Source organism: Neoarius graeffei, chromosome 10 (genome assembly GCF_027579695.1).
Source record: "Neoarius graeffei isolate fNeoGra1 chromosome 10, fNeoGra1.pri, whole genome shotgun sequence".
Lineage (NCBI taxonomy): Eukaryota > Metazoa > Chordata > Actinopteri > Siluriformes > Ariidae > Neoarius > Neoarius graeffei.
Window position 1 is genome coordinate 578,365 of NC_083578.1, and position 17,339 is coordinate 595,703.

The window sequence follows — 17,339 nt, forward strand, 5'->3', positions numbered from 1 at the left end:
TTCTCTGAGGTAAAGGCTGCACTGTGTGGGGGGCCACTCTTACACTCCCCTGACTTCTCTCTCCCTTTTTTGTTGCAGACGGATGCGTCGGACAGAGGGCTGGGGGCCGTTTTGTCCCAGCAGGTGGAGGGGGAGGACCGCCCAGTCCTATACATCAGCCGCAAGCTGTCAGTGCGTGAGGGGCGCTACAGCACCATTGAGAAGGAGTGCCTGGCGATCAAGTGGGCGGTCCTCGCCCTCCGTTACTACCTGCTGGGGCGCTCTTTCACCCTCTGTTCGGACCACGCGCCCCTCCAGTGGCTCCACCGCATGAAGGATGCCAACGCGTGGATCACCCGTTGGTATCTGGCACTCCAACCCTTCAACTTCAAGGTGGTCCACAGGCCGGGGGCGCAGATGGTCGTGGCGGACTTCCTCTCCCGTCAAGGGGGGGGGGAGTCGGCTGCGGGCCGGACGGGCGCCCGGCCTGAGTCGGGCGGTGGGGGTATGTGGCAGTGGGGGTGTGGTCAAGCATCGGTCTGTGACAGGAGGGTGGAGCCGGGGAAGGTGAGTGGCAGATTCGCTACACCTGACGGTAATTAACCTGTGTTTTGTGTGTGTTTTCCCAGTAAACCGCTCCCTATTTTAAGAGGCTGAGAGAGAGCAGAGGGAGCGCGACCCGGGAGTGGAGGCTGAGAGTGTGTCTGTGTGCTGCGAGTTCTTTTAAACTGAAAAGTTTATTAATAAAATACGCAGTTACTACCTCCAAACGTTGTCCTGCCGTCCTCTGTGCTCCACCCACGCATTGTCCGCGCTACAGCAACATTAATCATCTCCGCCCCTCTCTCACTCCTCACACCACTGCCATTCTAGTTCACACCCTTGTCACCTCATGTATTGATTACTGTAATTCACTCCTTTTTGGTGTCCCCCACAAATCCCTCCATAAGCTTCAACTGGTCCAAAACTCTGCAGCTCGTATCATCACCCGAACCCCCTCCTTTCACCACATCACCCCTGTCCTCCAGCAGCTCCACTGGCTCCCAGTCAAATTTTGTATCATATTCAAAATCCTCTTTATACATTCAATGCTATCCACAACCTCACCCCCCCCCCCCTATCTCATTGATCTCCTCCACATTACCACCCCCTCTCGTTCCCTCCGGTCTTCCTCCTCCCTTCATCTCTCTATGCCATTGTAATGGTTCACGAGGTGTGGGTGGAGTACAGAGGACAGCAGGACAGAGATCAGGATTCAAAAGGCTTTATTGCCACACTTTTCAGTGAACAATTCTATGGGCTAGCCACACACACAGTCAGCGTCTAGTCCGGAGATGATCTCCTCTGCTCTCGCTCTCCCTCCTTAAATAGGGTGTGGTCACTGGGAAGACACACAAACACAGGTTAATTGCTGTCAGGTGTAGTGATTCTGCCACTTACCTTCCCTGACTCCGCCCTCCTGTCACAGCCTGGCGCTTGACCACGCTCCCGCTGCCACATACCCCCACTGCCCAACTCAGGCCGGGCGGCCGTCTGGCCTGCAGCCGACTCCCCCTCCCCTTGACGGGAGAGGAAGTCCGCCACGACCATCTGCGCCCCCGGCCTGTGGACCACCTTAAAATTGAAGGGTTGGAGTGCCAGATACCAACGGGTGATCCGCGTGTTGGCATCCTTCATGCGGTGGAGCCACTGGAGGGGCGCATGGTCCGAACAGAGGGTGAAAGGGCGCCCCAGCAGGTAGTAGCAGAGGGCGAGGACCACCCACTTGATCGCCAGGCACTCCTTCTCGATAGTGCTGTAGCGCCCCTCACGCACTGACAGCTTCCTGCTAATGTACAGGACGGGGCGGTCCTCCCCCTCCACCTCCTGGGACAAAACCGCCCCCAGCCCTCTGTCCGACGCATCGGTCTGCAACATAAAAGGGAGAGAAAAGTCAGGGGAGTGTAATAGTGGCCCCCCACACAGTGCAGCCTTTACCTCAGAGAAAGCCCGCTGGCATTGCTCCGTCCACTGGACTGGATCTGGTGCCCCCTTTTTAGTGAGATCAGTCAGTGGGCTGGTGACGTCAGAATAATTAGGTATAAACCTACGATAGTAGCCAGCCAGCCCCAGGAACTGTCTCACCTCCTTTTTGGTCTTGGGCCTCGGGCAGGCCGCAATTGCTGCTGTCTTGTTAATTTGGGGACGCACCTGCCCGTTGCCCAAGTGGAAGCCCAGATACCGTACTTCCACCCGCCCAATCGCACACTTCTTTGGGTTGGCTGTGAGACCCGCTCGCCTCAGCGACTTAAGGATGGCCCTCAGGTGTTGTAAGTGCCGCTGCCAGTCATTACTATAAATGATGATATCATCGAGGTATGCGGCCGCATAGGTGGCGTGGGGGCGGAGGACCCTGTCCATCAGCAGCTGAAACATAGCAGGCACCCCAAACAGCCCAAACGGAAGTGTGATGAATTGGTGCAAGCCAAACGGTGTGGAAAAGGCCGTTTTTTCCTGGGATAATGGAGTCAAGGGGATCTGCCAATAACCCTTTGTTAAATCCAGCGTCGAGTAAAAACGAGCCGTGCCTAGCCGATCAAGCAACTCATCAATACGAGGCATTGGGTACGCATCAAATTTAGAGACCTCGTTGACTTTTCTATAGTCCACACAGAACTGGACCGACCCGTCGGCCTTGGGTACCAAGACCACCGGGCTGCTCCAGTCACTGTGGGACTCCTCGACGATGCCCATTTCGAGCATGGCCTCGAGTTCTTCCCGAACCACTTTTTTCTTGTGCTCGGGTAACCTGTAAGGGCAGCTACGCACTACCACCCCCGGGGGCGTCTCAATGTGGTGCTCTATGAGGTTGGTGCGGCCGGGCAGGGGCGAGAACACGTCCGAAAACTCGATGTGCAACTGGGCAGCCTCCGCTAGTTGGGTCAGAGAGAGGTGGTCTCCACAGGGGACCGGAGAGGTATGCGATGCCAATGTTCCCTTTTGCACCTCCGGCCCCAGCTCCGCCTTTTCCGGAACCACCGACACCAATGCCATGGGGACTTCCTCGTTCCAGAGTTTGAGTAGGTTGAGGTGGTAAATCTGTAGCGCCCCGCCCCTATCCGTCCACCTCACCTCATAATAGCCCATACAGTTCGTTCAGTGTACGTGACATAAACAAGGTGCCTTGGTCAGTCAGAATCTCTTTCGGGATTCCAACTTGGGAGATAACGCGGAAGAGTGCCTCCGCAATACTGCATGCTGAGATATTGCAAAGAGGCACTGCTTCCGGGTATTGCGTTGCATAGTCCACTAGAACTAATATAAAGCGGTACCCTCGTGCTGACCGATCTAATGGCCCAACGAGATCCATCCCAATTCTTTCGAATGGGGTCTCGATTAACGGTAGAGGGCGCAAAGGCGCTTTTGGAATGGCCGCTGGATTTACTAACTGGCATTCGCGGCACGCCGTACACCACCTACGGACATCGCCGCGAATCCCCGGCCAATAGAATCGGGCCATTATTCGGGCTAGTGTTTTATCCTGCCCTAAGTGTCCAGCCATGGGATTAAAGTGAGCCGCCTGGAATACCAATTCCCGGCGGCTCTTCGGAATTAAAAGTTGCATGACTCGCTCTTTAGTTTGAGTGTCCTGCGTCACTCGGTATAACCTATCCTTCATAATCGCGAAGTAAAGGAAGGACGGGGTGGCATTCGGCGGGAGCGTTTGACCATCAATTACTCTCACTTGGTCAAACGCATGCCTCAGAGTCTCGTCTGGCGACTGTTCTAATGGGAAATCCGCGAGGGATTCCCCAATAGAGAGAGGAGGAGCCGGCGGCTCCTCACTCTGACGCGGAGATGACGTAGATGGCTCTGTGACAGCTGCTCCCGCCAAAGCGACACCGGGACCTCCCCCTGTTAAATGGCAGGACCCACTCCTCACTAAATGTGTCATTAAATCCCGAAATCCTGGCCATTCAGTCCCCAAAATTAAAGAGTGGGTAAGGCGAGGATTAACCGCCGCCTTCACTATGGCTTTTTCCCCTCTGAAAAAAATGTGGACTGACACCAAAGGGTAGCGGTGAACATCCCCGTGCACACACAACACCTTCACCCCCTGTGCTCCCCCCAATGCCTCGTTTTGAACCAGGCTTTGGTGAATTGAGGTCTGATTACAACCAGAATCCACCAACACCTGATATGTAGCCCCCTGGATACTCACCGGTATGCGATATGCTCCGGCCCGATCGAGGGCAGCCTCTGGCGCGTCAGGGATCCGAACCACCGAGCCCACTTTCATTACCGTGCACTGCTGTTGAAGATGGCCCGGCTCCCCGCAGCGCCAGCAAACCGGCCCGGGCTTTCCCTCTGCACCTGTGTTCTGGGGCTCACTCACCTGAGGTGGGGGAGAGACAGACACAGAAGGGAGAAACGGGAGGGCACCGCGGGTGCAGCGGGCCGGCTGGGGTGGCGCCGGCCCCCGTCTCCGCGGTGGGGGAATGGGGCAAGGACGGGACACAGAAGGAGGGGGAGAGAGAGAGAGAGAGAGAAGAGGAGAGAAGAGAAGACGCTGTCCGCTGTCCTGCTGCCGGAACAGCCGCCAAATGATCCTCCGCCAGCTCGACTGCCTGATCCAGCGATGCCGGGCGGTGGCACTGGACCCACTCCGCGGTTCCTGCTGGTAGGCGAGTGATGAATTGTTCCAGCACCACCTGGTCGATGATCCCCTCGGCGTCGCGGTTGTCGGCCCTCAACCACTGCCAGCAGGCGTCCCGGAGCTGCTGGCCAAACGCAAACGGCCGGCCGACTTCCTCCAAGCGCAAAGCGCGGAAGCGCTGGCGCTGTTGCTCTGGTGTGTGCTCCACGCACTGGAGGACGGCCCGGCGGAGGTCCGCGTAGGCCAGCCGGTGGTCAGCGGGGAGCTGTAGCTTGGCCAGCTGCGCCTCTCCCGTTAGGAGGGGGAGAAGGCGCGGCGCGCGCTGCTCCATTGGCCACCCCGAGGCTTCTGCGACTTGTTCGAATAACGTGATGAAAGCCTCAGGGTCGTCCTGCGGACCCATCTTGGTAACGGTGAGGGGAGACGGGCCCGCAGCTGGAGTGCTGGTGGATCCCGCTGACGCGAGGAGGTGCCGGAACGCCTCGCGGTCTTCCTGCTGGGCCAGCACCAGGGCTTCAAAGTGTAGCTCCTGTTCCTTCCGGAAGGTGACAAGCACCTGGTGCTGGCTTTGCTGGGCTGTGGCGAGGGCGTGGACCAGGTCAGTGAATGGGGAGGACTCCATGGGGCTGATCTGCTGGTGCTCCACTCTGGTTCCCAGGTTTCGGCACCACTGTAACGGTTCACGAGGTGTGGGTGGAGTACAGAGGACAGCAGGACAGAGATCAGGGTTCAAAAGGCTTTATTGCCACACTTTTCAGTGAACAATTCTATGGGCTAGCCACACACGCAGTCAGCGTCTAGTCCGGAGATGATCTCCTCTGCTCTCGCTCTCCCTCCTTAAGTAGGGCGCGGTCACTGGGAAGACACAAAAACACAGGTTAATTGCTGTCAGGTGTAGTGATTCTGCCACTTACCTTCCCTGACTCCGCCCTCCTGTCACAGACCGGCGCTTGACCACACCCCCGCTGCCACAGCCATCTGCCCGCCTCAGCACCATGGGGAGCAGAGCTTTCAGCCACTCTGCTCCCCAACTCTGGAACTCTCTTCCACCAGACATCCGTAACATTGTTTCTTTATCCCAGTTTAAATCAAGACTCAAAACTCATCTGTTTAAATCTGCATATTTGCTGTAATTTCATTGTGTTCTTTTTTATTGTCTGTTTATTTGTAACGTGTCCTTGACTGCTGTGAAAGGCACTGCCAAATGAAATGTATTATTATTATTATTATTATTATTATTATTAAAAAAGCCCAACTGTTTATATTGTTTATTTCAATTGTTCTATTTTTATTTATTGCATTGCCTGTTTACACCGTGGGTCAGAGAGGACTGAAATTCCATCTGTGTTGTATGTCGAGCATGTATAGCATATTTGACAATAAAGTTGACTTGACTTGACTTGATATTGCCAAGGGGAAGAAGGTAAATAATGAAGAAAAGGGGTCCCAGAACAGATCCCTGGGGCACACCTGAGGAAACGGGGGATGACTGGGAACTGAGGGATTTGAGTTGGATGAACTGAGTGTGGCCCAAGAGATAAGAGTAAAACCAGTCAAGTGTGGTGTGATTGATGCCAATGGAAGATAATCTGTTAAGGAGGATGGTGTGAGAAATTGTGTCAAAGGCCGCGCTCAGATCAAGAAGGATAAGAATGGAAAGTAAACCAGAATCAGCTGCCATAAGGAGGTCATTGGTGATTTTCAGGAGAGCAGTTTTTGTGCTATGGCGGGGGCGGAAACCAGACTGGAATTGTTCATAGAGGCTATTTTGGGTTAGATAGGAGTGAAGTTGAGTGGCTATAATTTTTTTCAAGTATTTTGGAGATGAAAGGTAGGTTAGAGATGGGGCAGAGTTTATTAAAATTATTGGGATCTGAGCCAGGTTTTTTCAGAATAGGGGTAACAGCTGCCGTTTTGAAGAGTTTTTACTGGAGTGAGAGAGTTGAGAATGATGTTTAAACCACTGTTATAGTGAGCAATCAGTTCATCTGGTGAGGATAAATTGTCCGGGATCAGAATATTGTCAAGGCTGGAGATGAGGACATCCATATTAATGTCTTTGATATTCCTAAATGAGATGAGATGTGGTGGCTTGGGTTCACACTGCATTCTGGATCAGTTGCAGTGGTTGAATGGCGCTCAGAGGCAGACCTGCCAGCAGTGAGTCACTGTAGTCCAGCCTCAAAATGATAAGCAACTGAACAAACATCTGTGTGGCCTGTGTGGACAGAAATGGATGACTCCTTCTGATGTTGGAAAGGAGAAATTGACACAAGTGACACATTAGCAATGTAAAAGGTGAAGGACAAGTTGATTGTTCATGGCTACCTCAAAGTTGTGTATAGTGATAGACGGTGAGATCCGTAAGTTGTCCAGAGAGATCACAAGATTTTGACATGGGAATGAATCACTGAACAGCAGTTCAGTGTTGCTGGGATTAATTTTCAGTTGATGAACTTCCATCCATGATGAGATGTCTGCCAGTTATGCTGAGATGAGACCAGAAACCTGAGTGTCTGAGGGAGGGAAGGAGAGGATGAGTTGAGTGTCATCTACATAGCAGTGGTATGAGAACTCATCTGAGGAGATGGCATCATTGAGAGATCAAGTATAGAAAGAGAACAGAAGAGGACCAAATACTGTGCCTTGGGACACTAGGAGAGAGTCTGCATGGAGCAGATGTGGATCACTGATATGACCAACCTTCGAGGTAGGAAGCAAACAATTGCCATGCTGTGTCATGTATTTCATGGATGGAATAATACAAATAATAATAATAAATCTCATCATCTCTAGCTGCTTTATCCTGTTCTACAGGGTCGCAGGCAAGCTGGAGCCTATCCCAGCTGACTACGGGTGAAAGGCGGGGTACACCCTGGACAAGTTACCAGGTCATCACAGGGCTGACACATAGACACAGACAACCATTCACACTCACATTCACACCTACGCTCAATTTAGAGTCACCAGTTAACCTAACCTGCATGTCTTTGGACTGTGGGGGAAACCGGAGCACCCGGAGGAAACCCACGCGGACACGGGGAGAACATGCAAACTCCGCACAGAAAGGCCCTTGCCGGCCACGGGGCTCGAACCCGGACCTTCTTGCTGTGAGGCGACAGCGCTAACCACTACACCACCGTGCCACCCCTAAATTATAACCAAAATAATAAATTCTTCTCTTAGGATTGGCTATGTACCCAAATCCTTTAAACTTGCAGTTATTAAACCCTTGATTAAAAAACCTGACCTTGATCCCTGTCAGCTGTCCAATTATCAGCCAATATCAAACCTCCCCTTTATTTCCAAGATCCTTGAAAAAGCTGTCGCACAGCAGTTATGCTTATATTTACATAGGAATAACATGAAATGTATCAGTCAGGATTTAGACCTCATCATAGCACAGAGACAGCACTGGTTAAAGTAGTAAACGACCTACTGTTGGCGTCTGATCAGGGCTGTGTCTCGCTGCTTGTGTTGCTTGACCTTAGTGCAGCATTTGATACCATTGATCATTCCATTCTTCTGGATAGACTAGAAAATGTTGTGGGAGTTAAGGGAACGGCCCTCTCCTGGCTCAGCTCTTATTTAACTGATCATTATCAGTATGTTGATGTAAATGGTGATTTTTCTAGACGTACTGAGGTAAAGTTTGGTGTTCCACAAGGTTCTGTCTTAGGCCCACTGCTTTTTTCTTTATACATGTTACCTCTGGGTGATATTATTCATAAACATTGTATTAGTTTCCACTGTTATGCTGATGACACACAGTTGTATGTTTCTGCAAAACCAGATGAGAGACACCAGCTTAATAGAACTGAGGAATGTGTGAAGGACATTAGACACTGGATGCTTATTAACTTCCTTCTGCTTAACTCTGACAAGACTGAAGTACTTGTACTTGGACCACATGCAGCTAGAAGTAAGTTTTCTGATTCCACAGTAACTCTGGATGGCCTTTCTGTTTCTTCACATGCAGCAGTAAAAGACCTTGGAGTGATTATTGACCCCAGTCTCTTGTTTGAAACTCATATCGATAACATTACCTGGATAGCTTTTTTCATCTCAGAAATATTGCTAAGATAAGGAATTTAATGTCACTACATGACGCAGAAAAACTAGTTCATGCTTTGATTACCTCCAGGTTGGATTATTGTAATGCCTTACTGTCTGGATGTTCCAATAAGTGCATAAACAAGCTCCCGTTAGTTCAAAATGCAGCAGCAAGAGTCTTTACTAGAACTAGAAAATATGACCCCATCACCCCTGTCTTATCCACACTGCATTGGCTCCCAATCAAATTTCATATTGATTATAAAATACTACTATTGCCACTGTCATCACAAGTTTGTTCACTGGGGATAGATTAGGGATAAAATTAGCTCATGTTTAAAATCATTCAAATTCTGTAAAGTTGCTTTATGATAATGTCTATTGTTAAAAGCGCTATAGAAATAAACTTGACTTAACTTGACTTGACTTTAAAGCACTGAATGGTCTCGCACCACTGTACCTGAGCAAACCTCTGCTCCTCTATGACCCGCCATGCCTACTTAGATCAAAAGGTGCAGGCTATCTGCTGGTACCTCATATAGTGAAGGCTATATCAGGGGGCAGAGCCTTTTCTTGCAAAGCCCCACAGTTATGGAACAGCCTTCCAAGTAGTGTTTGAGAATCAGACACAGTCTCAGTGTTTAAGTCTCGGCTGAAAACATATCTGTTTAGTCAAGCCTTGTGTTAATGGTGTTTATGAAGTAAAGGTGTAGATCTGGAGGGTCCTCAGACAGAGTGTTTTGGTAAACTGGGATGTATGGATGCTGTCAGTCCCCACTCGCTTGCTCACTCGAGTTTGTTGACGGTGTAGTGGCTGCTGCTTTATGTCCCGGGGCTCCCTCATGCCTGTGCTACCTTCTGGCTCTCCCCTTTTAGTTATGCTGTCATAGTTAGTTTTGTCGGAGTCCCTGATTGTACTCAGTGCAATATGTATACTGTTCCTACTCATCAGGTGACATTGGGCAAACCTAACAACCTGTGTTCCCCCCCAATCTGTCCCTCTGAGTTACATGTCCATCCTGAGATCGAGATGCTGAACCTCTTCTGCTCCTCGGACCTGCCTGATCCATCCTGATGCCCTGTGTCTGGCTGGAGTCTTGTCACATCACTTCTGTGGAGGACGGCCCCATATGGACAGTCTAAAGTCACACTTGGAAGACGCTCTGGACTCTTACAGTAATGCTTTTATGGCTGAGGACTACAGTTGACTTGCTAATTTTAGGACTGCAGTTGTCATGAACAGTTTTGCACTCAAGTTTCCATCAATGAAGAGTTTATAACTTCAACAAAACAGACTTCCTGTTAAAACTGTTTAAAATGTTATAATCACGTTGTTTGTTATCACCCAAACAAAGATGGGTTCCCTTTTGAGTCTGGTTCCTCTCGAGGTTTCTTCCTCATGTAGTCTGAGGGAGTTTTTCCTTGCCACTGTCGCCACAGGCTTGCTCATTGGGGATAGATTAGGGATAAAGTTAGTTCATGTTTAAAGTCATTTAAATTCTGTAAAGCTGCTTTGCGCTATAAAAGCGCAATAAAAATAAACGTGACTTGACTTAAATATGAGGATGGACAAAAAAGCCTTGTGTTTGTCAAACGCTGCTGAAAGGTTGAGGAGGATGAGGACTGATGACAGTTCCCAGATAGCAATTTGATCTGAGCCGGATCAGCACCGGATGTACCCCAAAGTCCGGTCTGAATATAGCAAATGGATCCGTCCCACATAACTTTTGCTCTCCGCCCCATATCTGGCACAGATACAATTTTTGGATCTGGAATGGATGTGGGCCAGGTTCGGCACGGATCACTAAAAACCTATCTCTGCACTGCCCAAATCAGGTACGGATGGGAGTTGGATCAGGGCCGGATGTAGTCCAGATATGTACAACAACCATCTGAGGTGAACCCACAACCCCCAAGTTTGCTTCATTAGCATTAATAAGACAAATGTTAAGAAAAATCTTCAATCACAAAGTGCTTTTATTGACATGTGAACATGCGACTTTGTAGATCAGCTATTTTCACAGTGGTAATTGGTATCAGCTCACAAAATTTCTGGCACAGTGCAATGATGAACAGTGCAAGAAAAAGTTAAACAATGTCAACAATGTTCAAAGTGCTGAACTGCATCATATACATCACCATATATGTAAAACATGGATTAAGTGCTGAACTGCATTATAAACACCATACAAGTAAAACATGGATATAAAACAGATGGCTTTCACACCAAAATGTACTCAAGTTCACAGTCCAGGCTTATAAAGTGAACCTTATGCATGCTGTCGCTGAGGTAAGAGAGGTTGCTTTCACACCAAAATGTCCTGAAGTTCATACAGGCCCAGCATGTCAAGTGAACCATGGCTTTAAAAATTGGGTTAAAAAAAAGAAAGAAAGAAAATGGCAGTGTATGGCATTGGTACAAAGTCTTCACACATGATTTAATCAGCAATCACACCACTACAAACGAACCAAACCTCGTCTCGTCTCGTCTCGTCTTCTTCCGCTTATCTGGGACTGGGTCGCGGAGGCAGCAGTCTAAGCATGAAAGCCCAAACTTCCCTCTCCCCAGACACCTCGGCCAGCTCCTCGGGAAGAACACCGAGGCGTTCCCAGGCCAGCCGAGAGACATAGTCCCTCCAGCGTGTCCTGGGTCTTCCCCGGGGCCTCTTCCCGGGGGGACATGCCTGGAACACCTCCCCAGGGAGGCGTCCAGGAGGCATCCGAAAAAGATGCCCGAGCCACCTCAGCTGATTCCTCTCGATGTGGAGGAGCAGAGGCTCTACTCCGAGCTCCTCCCAAGTGACTGTGCTTCTCACCCTATCTCTAAGGGAGCGCCCAGCCACCCTGCGAAGGAAACTCATTTCGGCCGCTTGTATCCGCGATCTTGTTCTTTCGGTCATTACCCAAAGCTCATGACCATAGGTGAGAGTCGGAACGTAGATCGACCGGTAAATTGAGAGCTTTGCCTTTTGGCTCAGCTCCTTCTTCACCACGACGGACCAGTAAAGCGACCGCATCACTGCGGAGGCTGCACCGATCCGCCTGTCGATCTCACGCTCCATCCTTCCCTCACTCGTGAACAAGATCCCGAGATACTTAAACTCCTCCACTTGAGGCAGGACTTCTCCACCAACCTGGAGAGGGCAAGCCATCCTTTTCTGGTCAAGAACCATGGCTTCGGACTTGGAGGTGCTGATTCTCATCCCAGCCGCTTCACACTCGACTGCAAACCGCCCCAGTGCATGCTGAAGGTCCTGGTTTGAAGAAGCCAACAGGACAACATCATCCACAAAAAGCAGAGATGAAATCCTGTGGTTCCCAAACAGGATTCCTTCCGGCCCCTGGCTGCGCCTAGAAATTCTGTCCATAAAAATTATTAACAGAACCGGTGACAAAGGGCAGCCCTGCCGGAGTCCAACATGCACTGGGAACAGGTCTGACTTACTGCCGGCAATGCGAACCAGACTCCTGCTTCATTTGTACAGGGACCGGACAGCCCTTAACAAAGAGCCCCGAACCCCATACTCCCAAAGCACCCCCCACAGAATACCACAGGGGACACGGTCGAATGCCTTCTCCAGATCCACAAAGCACATGTTGACTGGTTGGGCAAACTCCCATGAACCCTCGAGCACCCTATGAAGGGTGTAGAGCCAAACCAACAGAGGAAACTGACCAAACTTCCCGGTGTGACTGCGCCCTCAGAGAGCACCCCTCTCTACAATCACACCTCATCATTAGCCTCATGCTCAGCCCCTTGTATCTGAAGATGAAAAACATTTATCAGTTCTCAAAATGGCATGATTCAAACACAAGTATATCCAGCAATCCTTCCCTACATGATTGGTGTAAATGATTTAACCAAAACTTCTGGCAATTAGAGCTGAAACCATTGATTATTTTAGTAATCAATTTCAGTCATTAGGCTAACATCGCTAACTGTGCAGAGTTGGTGATGTTAGCCTAATGCTACTCAGCCTTAGCTCCGGCCCGACAGCTAACGCGGCGGAGTCGGCCTTTTTTCATCCAATTATCAGCAATTTACTTTACATACAGGAACTCGTCTAAACACACAGTGTCTACAACACTACTGTTTTATATTTAACCAATAACTACAACTGTATTGTTTTAATATAAAAACACATTAACAAAATAAACCGTGTGGAAAATAATCCCAGCCATGCCAAAACAGCCTCACACACAAAATAACTTATCCCAAACAACCTTAGCTTCGTTCTGTAAAATACTATGGTTATTCATCCAAAATAATTGTGTCATAAAACAACTTAATGTCGAAAAGGCACTTACTGAGAAACTCTGCCAAGTGCTGCATACAGCAAATGGACTGAACTGAAGTGGTGTCTGTTGAAACTGTTGAAGAAATTGTTGGTGTCTGTTGAAACTGTTGAAGAGCGCCCACGTGGTCCCGCCCCGCGGGTGTATAAACCTATCACTGCTCACTGTATCATTCTGCTCACATCCGACGCTGACCCGGGGAAAGGGTTGGCCTGTCAGACAGAGCCAATGCGGACCTTAGAACATCAGCTGTGGACTGTAATGCTATCTGGGCTTGGCTGATCTAGCAGCATGTAGCTTCTCAGTGATGGCCAAAAAGGCAGTTTCTGTGGAATATGCTGATTTAAAGCCAGACTGTTTAGAATCTTGGAAGTTGTGGGTGAGACAGAGAGACAGTTGACTGTAGAAAATGTGAAAGAAATGAGAGAAGTGATACTGGTTGGTGGCTGTTGATATTTGAGGGATGCAGAAGTGCACAGGTTTCAGGATGAGAAGAACCTGGCACTCTTGAATGCAGTACATGACCAGATGATGTGGAGTTATGAATAACAGTAGTGATGAAGGAGAGAAGGGCTTGCGAAATGGTCTGAAGCACTGTGGAAGTGTTTGGATTCAATGGGCGAGTGGTGGGATTGCAGGACAATATGGCATGTAGGATCTGTTCTGTTCTACTGATAAGGGAAACATGTCATCGTAACACACACACACACACACACATACACACACACAGATACAGGTTAATATTCACAGATCTTCAGTTAATGGTCACATTAACCATCAGAATGGAGAAAAATCACAGTTATCTCAGTGACTTTCACCATGCTGTGGGTGTGGTTATTGGTGGTTTGAGTATTTCAGAAACTGCTGATATCCAGGGATTTTCACACACAACACTCTCTAGAGTTTATACAGAACACCTCCAATGGGCATCAGTTCTATTCTTCTATCAGTTATCATTAGTTCTGTTCTCATCTTCTTGTATCAACTGTTCTCTCATGGAGACTGGAGTATAAACTGTTCTTAGGAGCTGGAAAGACCTTGTTGATGAGAGCGGTGTGGGGAGAATGGACAGAGCTGACAGGAAGGCTGTGTCACTCAAATAACCACTCTTTACAACTGTGTTGAACAGAAAAGCATCTCAACACATCAATCACTGAGACGGCTGAGCCAGCAGAACAGCACATCGGGTTCCTGTCCCATCATGTTCCACACTGTCCCACCCTGTTCCATCATGTCCCACGCCATGAAACTTTTTATTGGTTCAAGTACATTAGTTCTACTAGATGTTGAAGTCCTTTATTTCCAGAAAATTCTTCTCACATTCTTTCTTCTCACCTCCTTGTTTCCCATGAGAAAGTCTCTCTCTCTCGCTCTCTCTCTCTCATACAGACCAACAATGATGTAAATGTGAATCTGCCTTTGTGTTGAATGGATAAAGGATTTCTTTGAGGTCCAAAATCAAGAACACTCTCTCTCTCTCTCTCTCTGTGTGTGTGTGTGTGTGTGTGTGTGTGTGTGTGTGAATCCTGTATTTCTTCATACCTATGGAATGAGTGGTTTTGGGGTTGTAACACACACACACACACACACACACACACACACACACACACACACAGTGTACTTCTTTATTTGGGTTGACAGATAGACATTTATCATAGCAAAAACCAAATTTTATAGGAGTTTTATACAAAACTAAAAGAGTCTGCTCACTGAGTGTCCTAAGGATACATGTGGCACCTACGTCTCTAAATGAAGAGGCTCCCAATTATGCTGGATACTGAACAGAATTTGGTACATTTTTTTACCAAACACACACACACACACACACACACACACACACACACACACACACACACACGTTAGCTGTTGGTCTGGATTTGGTCACAAGTTCTCATCTACATCACATCTGATGTTCTCTCTAGCGATATATCTCAGGTCGGATCTCTTGGCTGTCCTGATCCATCCTGGACATTGCTCTGGATAAATATCCTGGCATCCAGCATTCATAGCATTCAGTAATGACGTGATCAGGTGGACGGTGGTCATATACCTTCTACCTCCCTGGTGGAGATTCTCCCCATGGGGTTCAGAGAGGGGGAGTCTGGTGGCAGAAACAGTGAGGACCTTCAACCAGTAACCGGGAAGCCAAATAATGGACCAAATATTGATATTGCTCTGGATAAATATTTATCCAGAGCAAAAAGTCACCAGTTCGATTACCTGGGCCAGCAGGAATGGCTGAAGTGCCCTTGAGCAAGACCCCTAACCCCCACCTGCCCTCCAGGCTGCTCTGGGTGTGCTGTACATCATTCTGGATAATGTAATGTACTGTAACGTCCATGAGCGTGCTGAAACCTCTCTGTGACTGCAGTGGAGTGATGGAATGCCACATTATCTCACATCACAACACATACTGGAGCATCTGTCTCTCTCACTCTCTGTCTCTGTCTTACTCTCTGTCTGTATCTGTGTGTCTCTGTCTCTCGGTCTGTGTACCTGTCTTTATCGCTCTCTGTCTCTCTGTCTGTCTCTCTGTCTTTATTGCTCTCTGTCTCTGTCTCTCTCTCTGTCTTTATCACTCTCTGTCTGTCTCTCTGTCTTTATCACTCTCTGTCTGTCTCTCTGTCTTTATCACTCTCTGTCTTTGTCTCTCTGTCTGTCTCTCTGTCTTTATTGCTCTCTGTCTCTGTCTTTCTCTCTGTCTTTATCACTCTCTGTCTCTGTCTCTCTGTCTCTGTCTCACTCTCTGCCTCTCTGTCTGTCTCTCTGCAGATGTTAATGGTTGAGTATGTCATAAGTCCAAAATTACACACGGTGGTTTAAACCCTCGGCACACTGAATCCAGGTGTGTGTGTGTGTGTGTGTGTGTGTGTGTGTTTTGACTGAGTTCATCACACTGAGACTGTCTGACTTCACACTCTTCCCACAGTGCTGAGTGAGCACAAACTCACAGCTTTCCTGCAGGTGTCTCCCAGGGGATGATGGGTAAAAACCTCTCTGGTTTTAAAGAATATAAATAAAATCCTGAGCGTTAGCAAGTGAAAATATTTCAAACATCTCTCAGCATTTGTCCTCATTTCAATGTATTTTATTCTATTAGCAGGTCATTTTGCTTCTTTTTTTAGAAATAAATATCACTTCCGGTTATCGATGTAAGGGTGCAGCACGTTGCCGCCGGGTCTCCCGATCACATTTGTTAAATTTTCTACTTTAACATCAGACTTTCTTTCACCAAACTGCCACAGCTTGTTTTAAAGTCATTTGGTATGTTTTGGTACTAAAATGAGCAATATCAAGTTGAAGAAAGCCAACATACAAACTCCAGTTGCAACACGAGCCAGCACTAGCATAGCAAGCAAACTCTCAGCCATGGCAGCCTACGCAGTCTCAGCTAACACACCTGCTAACAGCAAAGATGTTAATGTTAGCTTACCTGCCCAGGGAGCTACTGACTCCATCTCCGTGTCGCAACTGGTGGCCGAGCTGGTGAAGCAGAGAGCCGGCTTGAAAGATGATGTCTCTGAGCTGATTCAAGAGTCCTTAAAGCCACTCCAGACAACTACGGATGCCCTCCGGGACGCAGTCGGTTCTTTCCAGGCCCGCTTTACAGCGACGGAAACCATCGCTGGGGAGAATATTGAATGACTGACCACAGCCGAGGCTACAATTAAATCTCTCCAAACTCAAAACCAAGCACTGCTGGACTGCATAGACAACATTGAAAACAGGTCATGCAGGTCCAATTTGAGGATAGTGAACATCCCGGCGAGAATGGCAAGGACCCGGTCAAGTTTATCGCCGATCTCCTGATGGAGTGTATGGGTCCCGATGCGTTTACTGAACCGCCTGAGCTGGAAAGGGCTCACCGGTCGACTGGCCCAAAGCCGAAAGATGGGAAACCAGCAAGACCTTTTGTCATGCGCTTTCTTCGGTTTCAGCAGAGAGAGGCAGCCTTGCAATGGTCCAGGAATCATGTGGTAGTTTTTCAGGAGAAGGCTCTGAGGTTTTATCCCGACCTGAGCTCCATACTGGCGAGGAAACGCGCAGCTTTCAACAAGGTGAAACAGGCGCTCTACCAGAAGGGAGTTCGGTTTCGGCTGATGTACCCCGCTTGCCTGGTGGTGACTTTTGAGGTGCAGACTTTCACCTTCGAGTCACCTGAGGATGCTCAAGATTTTTACAACCGTCAGGTAATTAAGGAGTGATAAAAACGTCTGTGACCGGCGGCGCTCATTAGTAAGAAGGATGGTCTCTACAACAGGCACTGGACTTAATGATCTGGACTTTACATTAAAAAAGAGACTTTTCATACTCAGACTCTCTTACTGCTTGGCACAGGTACCTTCATTTTTCTCTTCTTTTCTTTCTGTCTTTT